Source organism: Oncorhynchus mykiss, chromosome 2 (genome assembly GCF_057628025.1).
Source record: "Oncorhynchus mykiss isolate SJ-2025 chromosome 2, ASM5762802v1, whole genome shotgun sequence".
NCBI lineage: Eukaryota > Metazoa > Chordata > Actinopteri > Salmoniformes > Salmonidae > Oncorhynchus > Oncorhynchus mykiss.
The window spans coordinates 51,969,999-51,983,246 of record NC_143023.1 but is presented as its reverse complement, the minus strand read 5'-3'; the positions used below and the strand labels follow the sequence as shown (position 1 = coordinate 51,983,246).

Here is a 13,248-nt window from a genome sequence, read left to right as displayed (position 1 = left end):
AGTCTCCCAATGTATCATTGTGTTAACTATATGATCAAATATTCATGAAATATAACACAATGATAACCAACAAAGATATGAGTTGTGACTAGACTGGCAATAACCAGTTTGTGTACTATGAACCAGTGGATGCAAATACTGTATATTTCATTCTGTTGACTTAAGTATGCATCTTTCATGATGGACAACCTTAAAATGTGTAATATCAACTTATGCACCTTTCCTGGGTATCAGAGTATGTGTTCTTTCGATAACTCGTATTTCACTTTCTGTCTTGCCATCAATACACCAGCCTGTACTGAGGTTTGGAATGGGTTGTTTTCTGTTGCAGGTGGATGGTCTGTTGAGCAGGGATGCAGCGAGGGAATGTGGTTTAAGGGGAGACAGAGCCAACCTCACACCAGCAGCCTTCTGCCCTCCTCGCAGTGACAAGGTCTCAGTTGGAATCAACAGGCCAGCATTTACTGCCTGTAAGTATATGGAATTTTACCTATACCAATACATCTGTTGTGATAGAGCTATGCTTTTCTGATTTAAAACTGCATATTGTTTTCGCCTGCATGTGTATCAATCCTATATGTTTGATAGCCAAATGGATTACGTTTCAGAGAAGTTTATTCTTCTTACCTGATAGATCTCTTTTGTCAAACGTTATGAAATGGATGATACGTCTGGGGTGAATATATTACCCTTCCTCAATCAAAATAGATATAACTAGATTATAGTGTCACCATATGGCTGTATGCAGGAATACCACCCTGTACCTATCTGCTAGCTGGCCCATGAAAGCTAAGCAGGGCACCTCAGAATATCAGGTAGCATTGGTATTGGAGGGCCAGTAGGGGCTACTCATTGTCCCGCTAAGGGTTTTGTCTTTTGGCGGACAAGCTAGAAGGTCTTGACTAACTGTGGACATTAAAGATTATTTGGCACTTGTCCCATGAGCAGAGATATTGTTGGCTGAATTCCTGACCCAGCCCTGCTTCAGATGCACTAATTCAACACTCCACTGCAACTCCCCTGGGTAGTTGCTGTTTTTAATCTTAAAACATAGTTATTTCCTCTCATAGACAAGTTCTGATGCTTTATATCTCATTTCAAAATGGGTCAATATGTGTTGGTGTGGTGATGAAGCTCTACAAACCTGTGTACATGTATACGCAACAATGCTGTGTCTTGGCACATCTGTCTTTAAGGGTTTTCTGGCTGATATCCAGCACAGAGCTTGATTAATGGCTTGTCAATAAGGAAATAATTTCCAGCACCACAATCCACTCCTTTTAAGCATAATGGCAAATTGGCAATTTGAAAAGCATTAGACCCAGCAAAGCCTTTCAATAGAGCATGAATTTAATATTCATTCAGTTCTTTTACACATGCTTGTGCGCACACTGCCTTTTTTTATGAAGTTAAACTGCAGGAAGTATTTGTGCTCCTTGGATGTCACCTAGGTAAAGATACATATTAGCAATTAAAACAAATGTTCAAAACAACAAAACACATCCGTTCAGACTCATTTCTCACTCTGTGTATGACAACTGTTTGAGGTTGTCATTTAAATGGTCACCAATAGCAGGGACATATGTTACTGCTGACCTCAGTAATGTGTCCACGCCCACTCACCCATGGTGGAGGCCTCATCATCACCACTGCCAGCTCTATCATTCCATTACACACACTCGTCTGTCTGGGAGCCCCCTTTGATAACATGTGAGCATCATTACCTGGTGACCCATTGCATCTTGTCTGTGCGATTAAAAACATTTCTAATACACATTCTGATCTATTGTTTTCACACACCTTATTAGAAGGTGATGAACACATGTTCTCTGTTCATACAAGCTGTGGTGGACCGCATCTGTATACACTCAAATTTGACAATTTCTTAGACATCATTGCTATTTACAGTACCTTCCCACTGGGCACACACTAGTTGAATTAAAACTGTTTTAATGTGAATTTGTCAACTTATTGTGACGTGGAATCAACATGGAAAATACATTGAATTTGAAAAAAAGTAATCAACCAGTATTGATTTCAAATAATTTCAACCAGCATTGTAAAAATGTAAATTAGGGTAAAACTTCAACTCAAATACTTGATTAACATAATCTTCAGAACTATGTGAAGAGTGTAATTTCAAAACACTATATATCCATTTCCAGAAATGTTGGTAAATTAGCTTTTATTTTTGTAAGAACTTATGAAAAAGTTTACATATTCGGACCCTTTGCAATGAGAATTGAAACTGAGCTCAGGTGCATCCTGTTTCCATTGAGCATCTACAACTTGATTGGAGTCCACCTGTGGTAAATTCAATTGATGGGATATGATTTGGGAAGGCACACACCTGTCGATATAAGGTCCCACAGTTGACAGTGCATGTCAGTGCAATAACCAAGCCATGAGGTTGAAGGAATTCTCTGTAGCGCTCTGGATTATGTCAAGGAACAGATCTGGGGAAAGGTACCGAAACATTTCTGCAGCATTTAAAGCCCACAAGAACACAGTGGCCTCCATCATTTTTAAATTGAAGAAGTTTGGAACCACCAAGACTCTTCCTAGAGATGGCTGCCTGGCCAAATGTGAAAGAAGGGCCTTGGTCAGGGAGGTGACCAAGAACCCGATTGTCACTCGGACAGAGCTCCAGAGTTCCACTGTGGAGATGTGAGAACCTTCCAGAAGGCAGCCATCTCTGCAGCACTCCACCAATCAGGTCTTTATGGTAGAATGGCCAGACGGAAGCTACTCCTCAGTAAAATGCACATGACAGCCCGCTTGGAGTTTGCCAAAAGGCACCTAAAGGACTCACCATGAGAACACAAGAAACCTCGCACCATCCCTACGGTGAAGCATGGTGGTGGCAGCATAATGCTGTGGGGATGTTTGTCAGCAGCAGCCACTGGGAGACTAGTCAAGAACGAGGGACGATGAACAGTAAGATCCTTGATGAAAACCTCTAGAGCTCTCGGGAACTCAAACTGGGGTGAAGGTTCACCTTCCAACAGGACAATGACTTTAAGCACACAGCCAAGACAACGCAGAAGTAGCTTCGGAACAAGTCTCTGAATGTCCTTGAGTGGCCCAGCCAGAGCCCTGAACCCGATCTAACATCTCTGGAGAGATCTGAAAATAGCTGTACTGTAATGCTCCCCATCCAACCTGACAGAGCTTGAAATGATCTGCAGAGAATAATGGGAGAAACTCCACAAGTACAGGTGTGCCAACTATGTAGCGTCATACCCAAGAAGAACCGATGCTGTAATCGCTGCCAAAAGTGTTTCAACAATGTGATATTTCAGTTTTTTTGCAAACATTTCTAAAAACATATTTTTGCTTTTTCATTTTTGGGTATTGTGTGTAGTTTGATGAGGAAAAAAAATATTTAATCAGTTTTAGAAGAAGGCTGTAACGCAACAAAATGTGAAAAAAGTAAAGGGCCCTGAATACTTTCCGAATGCACTGTACAGTATATCCACCTCACTCTCAGAGAAATAAGTAGTAATTCTAGGTTTTACAAATAACTACATGTTTAGCTCTCTGTGGTCTGAACTGGGATTTTAGAAGCTATAACTCAGCATCTACATTGGTCATTAGCTATATGTTCACATTGAGGCATTTCACTCTATTACATACCTGCTACTTAGCATTCATCTCTTTGAGACTGTACTGAATGTGCAGTTTTATACAAGGCAAAATGTCCATATTGCAAAGGTCAAGTCATAAGACAGACTGCAGAGGTTTCAGAACACAGTGTTTTTCCCTCCCAGTAGAGCGTATAATACAGCAATACTGTAATTATGCAAATGTATAGACTCAATAACTGATTATAGGAGAAGGTCCAAAATTAAACGGAATATAGACTATGAACTGTATTACTTGTCGCCTCTTGTATTGTAACAACGGAACAGACAGGGAGTTTTTGCTCACAGCATCTGCCACTGACTGAAATGTTATGTTCAAAGTGGTTGATTGAATTGGAAGTGATATAAACATGGACATTTCTCTATTTACCTACCCTCTGGTGGTGAGAGAAAGAAATGTAATGTAAAAAAAAACTGCATGCCATTTGTCTTTAGTCATGCGGAATGCCGTCCATCAGTTTTACTGCACATTGGCTGCCTCTCAACGCAACAGTGATGAGTGATGGCCAAAGTGCCTCCGGATAGCTCTGGCAGGGATGATGAAAATGTGAAAACACCAAGTTACACAGGAAATTGGCCGTTTTGGATGCAATTGACACGAAAGGCGGCGCGGAGAGGGTTTTTAGAAATGACACAAGCTTAACGGTTCAAAGTGGTGTCTGTTGTAAGGGTTGCAAGATAGTAATGGTCCATTGGGCTTATTGCTGAAGTATTCTCCCTTTATAACCTTATCACTGCAGTTTTTTTCAAAGCCAATCTAATCTCTATAGACGTAATTAGGCCAAAGAACCGAGATACCAAAAAGCCTTGAATGAAAAAGCCAGCATAATAACCCAATTGTGCGAGAAGAGAAAACCTATCTACCCTAACGACCCACTGGGCACACACTGGTTGAATCAACGTAATTGTGACGTGGAATGAACTTGGAAAATACAATGGATTTGAAAAAATTAATCAACCTTTCATCTCATTTTAACCAGCGTTGTAAACATTCAAATTAGGGTAAAACTTTAACTTAAATACCTGACTTAACCTGATTAACAGGCTGTTCAATCAATCTAATTTCAACATAATCATCAGAACTATGTATACATTGAAATTGTGTTGTTTCCGTGTGTCATTTCTAATCTTCTTCCTATACTGAATATACAAAGCATTAAGAACACCTTCTTTCCATGACCTAGACTGCCTAGGTGAATCCAGGTGAAAGCTATGATCCTTTATTGTTACATCCACTTCAATCAGTGTAGATAAAGAGGAAGAAACAGGTTAAAGACAGCCTTGAGACAATTGAGACAAGGATTGTGTATGTGTGCCATTCAGAGGGTGAATGGGCAAGACCAACGATTTAAGTGCCTTTGAACGAGGTATAGTAGTAGATGCCAGGCGCACCGGTTTGTGTCAAGAACTGTAACGCTCCTGGATTTTTCATGCTCAACAGTTTCCCATTTGTGTCAAGAATGGTCTACCACCCAAAGGACATCCAGCCAACATGGACCATCATCCCTATGGATGGGGGGTACTCAATATTATGAAGGTGTTACTAGTGTTTGAAATGATGTAAAATGTTATATTTGATTAGACTTTTTTTCAATGTTGATAGTAAAATGGTAATTTTCAAGCCATCAACCAAAATAAAGAGGTACACTACGGTGCCAAAGTTTGGGGTCACTTAGATATGTCCTTGTTTTTGAAGGACAATCACATTTTAATGGACAAAAAATGTGATTTTCAGTGTAGACATTGTTAATGCTGTGAATTGTATTTTTTTATGGTATATCTACATAGCTGTACCGAGTCCCATTATCAGCAACCATCACTCCTGTGTTCCTATGGCACGTTGTGTTAGCTAAACCAAAAATAAAAGTTAAATAGGATTAAGCCAGTGGCTCAGATGAAACTCTCCTGTGTTGTCAACCAAACACAATTCAATATTAGTTAAGGCTATCTTACAAACTAATGTAACAGCATTTATTCAAACTTAAATGAGTAACGCATCCATGGCAACATTTTGAGGTTAACCTACTGTAACTATACATGTCTTCTTATGTACTCATAGAAAGCATGCATGTTCAAGATAGAAAGAAAAGGTGGTAGATCTTTGGAGATTTTCACCATTTCAGTAATAATCTGCTCAGAATTGCTCAGTTGCATTATGTACTTTTAGTGTAATCTCAATGGCATTCCAGGTCATTTGGTTGTGCTATTAGATTAATCACAGTGATATCACATTCAATTGTTGTATAAATACAAGATACCTGACATTGTATTCCCATTTGAACTTTTTGTAGTTTTAAATGGTAAAAACGCAGTGAGAGAAATTTGGGTGACCAAAACCCAAAATCAGACATTGTTTTTCCATTGGAATTTGATTGTACTTTTATATGGTTAAATTAAAATAACTGTCTTTTTGAGTGGGTGAAAATAGGTTGTAATCTCATTGATAAACGTCCCAACCAGATATTGCCTAATTATCCACATTGAAATGATTCTGTGTGCCCAGTGGGATGTTTTTGAATGTTAGCAAAGTGTATATCATTTGAGATAATTGAGCACACAAGTTATATAAAATATAACTTTCTTTGGGTACATTGTCAATTCACATTATTGTAACTATGAAAAAAGCTCTCCTTTGCTTTCCCGTGTGGCATATCCACTGCACTCTCAACACGTCTCTATGGGTAAACTGTAATGTACTACAGTGCCAAATTACAGTATGTGTTTTGCACTCCAGTTGGAGGTTGTAGGGCTGTTATTGTTACCCATTAATTCATGTTGAAAAAGTGTTGAAAGCTTGAGAGCTAGGAAGATAAAAAAAAGAGTCGATCCAAAGAAGCACTCTGTAGGTCTTGTTTTCCAAATTGTATGACTCGGATCGTTTAATGTTAATGATCCTACAGGTCTAGCAATGATAACAGAGCAAAGAACATGTCCAAAAATGTACTATTTTTGGAACACACACGTTTTGGGAACATTCTCTGTGACATTATGTTACTGTTCATGGTGTATGATTTTCATTTCTAGGCTGTTAACCATCCTATTTCTGAATAACTGCATAAAGTTTCTGTTTAATTGATCATAGCATTGTCAACTGTGGCTGGGATCAAAGGGTCTGGGGGTTTAGTTTGATTTTGGAAAGTATTTTTTCCCAAAACAAAAACTTTCCCCAACTTGTTCTTGACCTGTTTTTAGCACAACAAGTAAAATATAATGAAGCTGGTGTCAAAGGCCATGTGTTCGAGGACACATGTATATCCACTCCAGTGGCGGTCGGTGCTGTTTAAGATTAGGGAGGATGTTTTTTTTTTCATGAGCATGGAGTTATTTCTATTACAGCATCTTGGATGACTGTCATTCATATTCCATTCACCCAGCTCAGTGTAACAGTGAAAAGGTTTAGGCTATATCATGATACTCTAAATGGCCCTATATCCATCATGAGGTGGCTACAACCAACAGGTGGAGAATTTTTTACTAATCAATGTGCCAGACACATTCAATACCACCTTGCACACTCTTGCCTGCATCTAGCGGATCTAGGGTGTAATCATTAGTCCTAACAGTTGCAAAATGTTTTGTTTTGCAACTCAAACAAGTTTCTATTGGACAAATTCAGGTAGGTCCCTCCCGTTTAGTTTGCTTCTGTTAAAGAAACATTTTGCAACAGAATTTTCGGAATGAATTACACCCCTGATCACCCGCACATACATCGTCACTTTGCTCATTGTATAATTCCTTCTCGCATCTTTTCCTTTAGCTTGTGGTGCACAACACAACAGCTGTCTGTTACCAGGCACAAAAACCTCTCCATAACCGCTAATGCTAACCACTACACAGCCGACATCATTGTCACCATATTAACGGTATAGTCAACATAGTAGAACTAATTTGTTATTATACCACACAATATAATCCATGTGTACAATCACACAGTACAGTGTACAGCAAGCAGTTTAGCAATTACACCAGGTGGCCCCTGTGGCAATAAATTAATACAACGCTTACCTTGACTTGGAAGAGTTGCAGTGTTGGATAGCTTTAGCAAGCTAGCTAACATACATATAATTATTCTCGGATTGAGTAGGCTAAGTTAGTGAAACAGAATATCGCTCTCTCTCTTTCTCACTCCGCTGCTTCTCCTTAATTTTTTTTCAAAATGACTATTGTCTTTCTCTCTCTTTGTCACCTACTCACCCCACTTTATGCACTGCATTGCTACTGTAGCTCATGGTTTCAGTACTAGATTAATTATCTGATCCTTTGATTGGATGTACAACATGTCAGTTCATACTGCAAGTACTCTGATAGGTTGGAGGATGTCCTCCGGACGTCATCATAATTACTGTGTATGTTTATGGTGAAACCATGAGCCTCTTAGGATTTGTGTTGAAGTCAATGTACCCGGAGGAGGATGGAAAATATCTATCTGTCTTCCAGCTACACCATGGTGCTACCCTAGAGGGTGCTGTTGAGGCTACTGTAAACCTTCTTTGCAAAACAGTGTGTTTAAATCGGTTATTTGTTGACGTGAATATATTTAGTATAGACTTATCGAAAAAGTTTCACTTTTAATGTTTTACTCTTCTGAGCTGCCTCCACTGCTCCACTCACGTCTCTAAATTACTTGTTTCTGCTATGTTAAAGTAAATCTAGGGCTAAATAGGCACACATCTTGGAGCTAAATGTGTGTCTGAGGAAGATTTCCTCTAATCCTCACTTCACGGCGCAAAGCGAGAATCCAAGGTCAGCTTTGCCTTGGATGGGGGCATATTTCCATGCTGAAGATGAGGGGATTTGGAGGGCAGGGCTTTGCGATAAGCCTCCGCACACACAGGGAACAAGCGTGCACGAATGGCACCTGAGGATCTTCTCGACCCGTCAGACGAAGGCAGCGGTGGCATGTGTGTCTTGTGTAAGGTGGCATGCCTTTAACCTTGAGTGACATTTGGAACTTGGCAGGCTAGTCCATGGGCGCTGCTGCGCTAGCTAGCTATAGGAAGACTATTGTTTCTTTGTGGTCTCTCTAGTGTGCACTGTCAGAGCAGGAAATTAATGTGAGCTCTCTATTCTGCCACTGACAGTGACACTCAGCAGGAGGTGTGTTAGCTAGTGCAAAAGTCCAAGGTTTTTCTGGAGTTTGCAGTATGCTAGCTTGAGCCCAGTGCTGTAGCCCACACAACCCAACCACCATACAGCAGAGAAGTCCAGGTCTAGGGTCGATATCTAATTTCATTTTCAAAGGACCCCCCTAATCTAGCACAGGTAGTATAGAGACCTCCCATTGACACTAATTTACTGAGAGTCACACCCACGAAGTTCAGTGTTCAGTTAAATTAACACCTTTGGCTGGAATGAGAACCAGCATACTGAGGAGTCCAAGAACCAAGTATATTCCATAATGCCGCAAATGAAACTAATGTGATTCAGTTTGAAACAACACAAATGAGCCTACATTGTGTGGGGAAGGTATGTCATAATGGGATAATTAGGTACCATAAAATATGAGATTAAATAAACTGACATGCAATTTGTATGAAAACAAATCAATTGAATGACGGCAGGTATAATTGGGGGTCAAAAAGTGACCCATTTGTTGATTCAGGGAGCCTTAAATATGCTACATGGGTCAAGTAGAGTTCTCAAAGCTTTTCTGTTCAAACAATGTCTGATGATATTTTTTTGAGATTGTGTACATCACTGCACTTAGGGACCAAAAAATCCCCCCTGTAAGGTTTTTAGTGTTATCTCTATGGTGTGGTCAGGCCATTGTGGCAGTGTGAAGGTCACCACAGCACCACACCTTTCAAAATGGCATTTAGGCCATTTTAACACAGTAGTCAGGACCCTGCATTGGGAAAGTAGAGGCTTTAACTTGGCTGATGATCTCAAGTAAAATAAATTATTATTTGTCACATGCTTCGTAAACAACAGGTGTGGACTAACAGTGAAATGTTTACTAATGGGCCAATCCCAACAATGCAGAGAGAAAATATAAATATTAATAAGTAGCAGTCAAAAGTTTGGACATACCTACTCATTCAAATGTCTTTCTTTATTTTTACTATTTTCGACATTGCAGAATAATAGTGAAGACATCAAACGTATGAAAAAACACACAGTAACCAAAAAATATTTGAGATTCTTCAAAGTAGCCACCATTTGCCTTGATGGCAGCTTTGCACACTTTTGGCATTCTCTCAACCAGCTTCATGAGGTCACCTGGAATGCATTTCAATTAACAGGTGTGCCTTGTTAAAAGTTCCTTTGTGGAATGTCTTTCCTTCTTAATGCGTTTGAGCCAACCAGTTGTGTTGTGACAAGGTAACGTTAATTAACGGAAGATAACCCTATTTGGCAAAAGATCAAGTCCACATTATGGCAAGAAAAGCTCAAATAAGCAAAGCGAAAAGACAGTCCAGCATTACATGAAGACATGAAGGTCAGTCAATCCGGAAAATGTCAAGAACTGAACGTTTTTTCAACTGCAGTCGCAAAAACCATCAAGCGCTATGTTGAAAGTTGCTCTCATGAGGACCGCCTCAGGAAAGGAAGACCCAGAGGATACGTTCATTGGGGTTAACTGCACCTCATAAATTGCATCCCAAATAAATGCTTCACAGAGTTCAAGTAACAGACACATCTCAACATCAACTGTTCAGAGGAGACAGCGTGAATCAGGCCGTCATGGTCAAATTGCTGCAAAGAAACCACTACTAAAAGATACCAATAAGAAGGAGACTTGTTTGGACCAAGAAATATGAGCAATGTCCTTTGGTCCGATGAGTCCACATTTGAGATTTTTGGTTCTAACTGCCGTGTCTTTGTGAGATGCAGAGTAGGTGAATGAATGATCTCCGGCCTGTGTTGTTCACAAGCATGGAAGAGGAGGATGAAGCATGGAGGTGGAGGTCTGATGGTGTGGGGGTGCTTTGCTGGTGACACTGTCTGTGATTTACTTAGAATTCAAGGCACACTTACCCAGAATTCAAGGCACACTTAACCAGCATTCTGCAGAGATGACCTGGCCTCCACAAACACCCGACCTCAACCCAATTGAGATGGTTTGGGATGAGTTGGACTGCAGAGTGAAGGAAAAGCAGCCAACAAGTGCTAAGCATATATGTGGGAACTCCTTCAAGAATGTTAGAAAGCTTTCCAGTTGAAGCTGATTGAGAGAATGCCAAGAGTGTGCAGAGCTGTCATCAAGGCAAAGGGTGGCTACTTTGAAGAATCTCAAATGTACAGTATATGTTGATATGTGAAATGTAATAGTTTATATGTCTTCGCTATTATTCTACAATGTAGATAACAGAAAAAATAAAGAATCACCTGGAATGAGTAGATGTGTCCACATTTTTGACTGATACTGTACATACACTGCTCAAAAAAATAAAGTGAACACTTAAACAACACAATGTAACTCCAAGTCAATCACACTTCTGTGAAATAAAACTGTCCACTTAGGAAGCAACACTGATTGACAATAAATTTCACATGCTGTTGTGCAAATGGAATAGACAACAGGTGGAAATTATAGGCAATTAGCAAGACACCCCCAATAAAGGAGTGGTTCTGCAGGTGGTGACCACAGACCACTTCTCAGTTCCTATGCTTCCTGGCTGATGTTTTGGTCACTTTTGAATGCTGGCGGTGCTTTCACTCTAGTGGGTAGCATGAGATGGAGTCTACAACCCACACAAGTGGCTCAGGTAGTGCAGCTCATCCAGGATGGGCCATCAATGCGTGCTGTAGCAAGTGACAGACGTGACAGAGTCTGGAGACGCCGTGGAGAACGTTCTGTTGCCTGCAACATCCTCCAGCATGACCGGCTTGGCGGTGGGTCAGTCATGGTGTGAGGTGGCATTTCTTTGGGGGGCCGCACAGCCCTCCATGTGCTCGCCAGAGGTAGCCTGACTGCGATTAGGTACCGAGATGAGATCCTCAGACCCCTTGTGAGACCATATGCTGGTGCGGTTGGCCCTGGGTTCCTCCTAATGCAAGACAATGCTAGACCTCATATGGCTGGAGTTTCAGCAGTTCCTGCAAGAGGAAGGCATTGATGCTATGGACTGGCCCGCCCGTTCCCCAGACCTGAATCCAATTGAGCACATCTGGGACATCATGTCTCGCTCCATCCACCAACGCCACATTGCACCACAACCACCACGACTGTCCAGGAGTTGGCGGATACTTTAGTCCAGGTCTGGGAGTAGATCCCTCAGGAGACCATCCGCCACCTCATCAGGAGCATGCCCAGGCGTTGTAGGGAGATCATACAGGCACGTGGAGGCCACACACACTACTGAGCCTCATTTTGACTTGTTTTACGGACATTACATCAAAGTTGGATCAGCCTGAGGTGTGGTTTTCCTCTTTCATTTTGAGTGTGACTCCAAATCCAGACCTCCATGGGTTGATGAATTTGATTTCCATTGATAGTTTTTGTGTGATTTTGTTGTCAGCGCATTCAACTATGTAAAGAAAAAAGTATTTAATAAGAATATTTCATTCATTCAGATCTAGGATGTGCTATTTTAGTGTTCCCTTTATTGAGCAGTGTATAATAGAAAGGTATAATACACAATGAGTAATAATAACTTGGCTATATACACAGGGTACCAGAACCGAGCCAGTGTGCAGGGGTACGAGGTAATTGACATGTACATTTACAGTGTCTTCAGAAAGTATTCACACCCCTGATTTGTCAACGATCTACACAAAATACTCTGTAATGTGAAAGTGTAAGAAACATTTGAACATTTGCAAAAAAATATTATATACATGTTAAACACTAATATATCTTCATTACATTCGTAAGGTACATAAGTATTTAACCCCTGGGTCAATACATGTTAGAATCACATTTGAAAGCGGAGTCTTTCTCGGACAGTTCTAAGAGCTTTGCACTCCCGGATTGTACAATATTTGTACTGTATTCTTTTTAAAATTCTTTAAGTTCTTTGTTGTGTTGGTCATTGCTAGACATCCATTTTCAAGTCTTGCCATAGATTTTCCAGCAAAACTGTAACTTAGGCCACTCAGGAACAGTCAACGTAATCTTAGTAAGCAACTCCTGTGTACATTTGGCCTTGTGTTTTAGGTTATTTTCTTGCTGAAAGGTGAATTTGTCTCCCAGTGTCGGTTGGAAAGCAGACTGAACCAGCTTTACCTGTAGAATTTTGCCTGTGCTTAGCTGTATTCAGTTTTTTGTTCATCCTAAAAAACTCCCTAGTCCTTCCCGATGCCGATGACGAGCATACCCATAACATGATTCAGTCACCACCATGCTTGAAAATATGAAAAGTGGTACTCAGTGATGTGTTTTGTTGAATTTGCCCCAAACATTTCCCCAAATGTATTCAGGACATAAAGTTAATTTCTTTGCTACATTTTTGGCAGTTTTACTTGATGCATGTTTAGAATATTTGTGTTCTGTACAAGCTACCTTCTTTACCGTCTGTAATTTAGGTTTGTATTGCGGAGTAACTACATTTGTTGTTGATTCATCCTCAGTTTTCTCCTATCGTAGCCATTAAACTAACTGTTTTAATGTCATGGTTAAATCCCTGAGCAGTTTCCTTCCTCTCCGTCAACTGAGTTAGGA

The 13,248-nt window shown here is 40.4% G+C and overlaps 1 protein-coding gene and 1 long non-coding RNA gene across 3 annotated transcripts in view; one reads left to right on the top strand and one right to left on the bottom strand.

The window, feature by feature from the left end:
* The window catches only part of LOC149985141 (uncharacterized), a 714,490-nt gene that overhangs the window by 320,925 nt on the left and 380,317 nt on the right, over positions 1–13,248 (bottom strand). The window lies entirely within an intron of this gene.
* Positions 1–13,248, top strand: part of lingo1a (leucine rich repeat and Ig domain containing 1a) — a 392,386-nt gene that overhangs the window by 259,108 nt on the left and 120,030 nt on the right. For both annotated transcript variants that reach the window (XM_090201711.1, XM_021564711.3), the window contains exon 2: positions 332–470. The gene's annotated coding sequence lies outside the window, so the exon portion shown is untranslated. The remainder of the gene's footprint in view (positions 1–331; positions 471–13,248) is intronic.